The 2,756-nt window shown below is 32.7% G+C and overlaps 1 protein-coding gene across 9 annotated transcripts in view; it reads right to left on the bottom strand.

The window, feature by feature from the left end:
* The window catches only part of LOC123006539 (forkhead box protein P1-like), a 47,886-nt gene that overhangs the window by 10,558 nt on the left and 34,572 nt on the right, over positions 1–2,756 (bottom strand). The gene's annotated exons all lie outside the window — the stretch shown is intronic.

Raw genomic sequence — 2,756 nt, 5'->3', positions numbered from 1 at the left:
GCGGACACGCAGAGACGCTCCGCGCAATACCAACACCTCTAACACGCCACCCGTTGCCTCCCCAACAACCATCGACGGCATCTCTCTTAGCCTCAAACACCCAATTGCTGCTACCGCCATCATCCGACGCCCAACAATTGATACTATACTCTTATTGTATTTTTATTTCGAGAGATATTGTTTTTCGCTCAAACACAAGGGTTTATGCCGTCGTCAACGACACACGAAACGGATTCTGGAACCCTAAATACGAGTCGAAGAGGGGAAATAGGTGCATGCACATATGTTTGCGCGTACAATGCATTAAAGACGGCCATTCTCATGACAAATGAGAGATTTTGGGAGAGGTCCCGAAAGGTGACATCTTACCGAATCAAACTCGATCAATACTATCTCGCATATTTTTTACTTAATTTAAAAAAAATAGACGTGTAGATTTATAATCTAAAAAGTAGATGCTTGGTATTATCCTAGTCTTGTCATCTGTAGGCGTTGATAACGCAACCAAATCAACTGAATGAATAACGAAGTTTATGTCGCTACGGATTGCGCAGGATATTGGTTATTGGAAATATAGCAGGCTGGGCACCTGCCACTGAAGAATATTGTCAGAAGAACTTATAATACGTGAAAAAGCCATCCTTTTCCAATTGCCGCGAGATCAGTTTTAGACGCAAGGATATACAAAAACTGCAGAAAATATACCAACATATTTTAAAAGTATATGTCGCAGTCGAGATAGCTCTTGGGCCTATTTTTATTTTATCGGATATTGGTTGCTGAAATTCACCCGTAACTCAGATTTCTTATTGAATTCCGTTCCACAGTTCCATTATGTATGGGTGTATGGTCTATGTGTCGCATAATTTAGCGTAGGCATCTATTGAAAAACTGACCCACGGAATTTAAGACGAAGAAAGTTTACTTCCGATACATCCGGTTTCCATATAATATGAGAGTGGAGAGAGTCCAGTAAGCGAGGTAACATATGCAAGCCAGACGTAACTCATATTGAAGTAATATTCACGAGCCGCCGACCCAACAAATAATCGACAGCGGTGTCAACCAAGAAATAAAAGCAATTTCGTTGATACAATCTTTTCATTTTTCTTTCCAATTCTGTCTGGGATATTCGATCAGATACGTATTGCGTATTCTCTGGATAGGTATAGGTAGCTATAACAAAATCTGCCCTTAAAATCTCGGCCCCGAGTTGACAGGTAGTTTTAACGACTTAAAAATAATTGCAATCCCAAGAAAAAAATCAATATCAATTTTAACTCAGCAGACACAAGAAAACCCCTTGCAACATTTCTCAATGAATTATTCTGTACCATAAAATTGTTTATGTTCAACAAAATCTTAATAATAAAATCCGTGTTTTTAAGGTTTTTTGAGACGCTGTAAAATAAGCGTTTAAATTGTTGTAAAATTGATTTTTTTAATAACTTTCCCATTGTTTCGTGAGGCGAGAATCAAACCTCAAGAATAACTTCTAAAACAATAAGCCCTTAAAAATTTCATCCGAAAAAAGCAATGTCTGCACTAATTATCAGTCAATAAAAAATCAAAATTAATTTAGGCAATTAATATGCAGCAGTATTTTCACTTTTTTGCGTCCCTGTACCTACCTACAGGGTGAGTCTTATACGCATAAATGAATGATAGTTTTTGCCCAATAATAACCAATGATAAAAAAAGTTCTACTAAAAGTTTTTTAGTTTTTTAGATTATTATTATTTCGACCATGCTCGGTATAGTGGTAAACATCGACTACCATAATTTGACATTCGATAGTGACAATAAAAAAAACATTAAACTTTTTTTTCTTCACAGAAATAATCTGCTGAATTTGTAAAAAAATAAAACAAAACAAACAAATCAAAAAAAAATCGAAAACTTAAAGGAACTGTTCAGAGTTATTTAGATTTAGAAGTGCTTACAGTGAGCAATGAGTATAGTTAGCTGAAACATGTATTGAAATTGGTGGAAATAATTTTGAACAGTTCCCCTAGGGTTTTCGATTTTTTCCATTTTTTTTGACTTTTTTTCGGAAAACTGTTTTAATTTCTTGCAATTTTATTATCTCCGAAAACTTAGGTATTTTACGTTTTACTCATTATTGATCATAACTTTTCTTATTGTCACTATCGAATGTCAAATTAAGGAACTCAATGTCTACTAGTATACCGAGCTTCGTCAAAATAATAATAATCTTAGTATTATATATTTAAAATTTTAAAGTTGAATAGTATTTTTATGACGCAATATCTCGGTAACTAAAAAACGTTTTTTCACTTTTTCACTTTTTTCACTATTCACTATTGGGCAAGAAATATTWTTCCCTATAAGTTTGTGCGTATAAGGTAAGACGCAGCCTGTAAAGTATATGCGAACAAAATTCGTAAAATTGAATATAGATTTTTTTTATTTACATTATTTTTTATTTAAACTAGTTATTTTATAGATATTAATTATAAAAGTCGTGCAAAAATTTGGGTAAGCTATTGCCAGTTTACTTTGTCAATGTTTATTACAGAATTTAATAAAATTTTTGTTTTTTTTTATTAATCTCTTTCCATTATTAAAAAATGCCTTAAATTATGTATAATGAGAGGATTATAAGATTCTACAACATAATTTTCATCGAAGAATTTTGAACACCCTTCATCTTTAATTTTATTCTTAAAACACTGATCAAAAATTGAATATTCATTTGTGATTCTTTAGATCTTTCCTGATATTTTCCAAAAAAA

Source organism: Tribolium madens, unplaced genomic scaffold (assembly GCF_015345945.1).
Source record: "Tribolium madens isolate multiple individuals breed KSU strain unplaced genomic scaffold, Tmad_KSU_1.1 Scaffold_2;HRSCAF=44;Tcas5.2_LGX, whole genome shotgun sequence".
Classification (NCBI taxonomy): domain Eukaryota; kingdom Metazoa; phylum Arthropoda; class Insecta; order Coleoptera; family Tenebrionidae; genus Tribolium; species Tribolium madens.
Note: the sequence above shows the minus strand (reverse complement) of the source record. Positions and strands in the feature narration are given on the sequence as shown.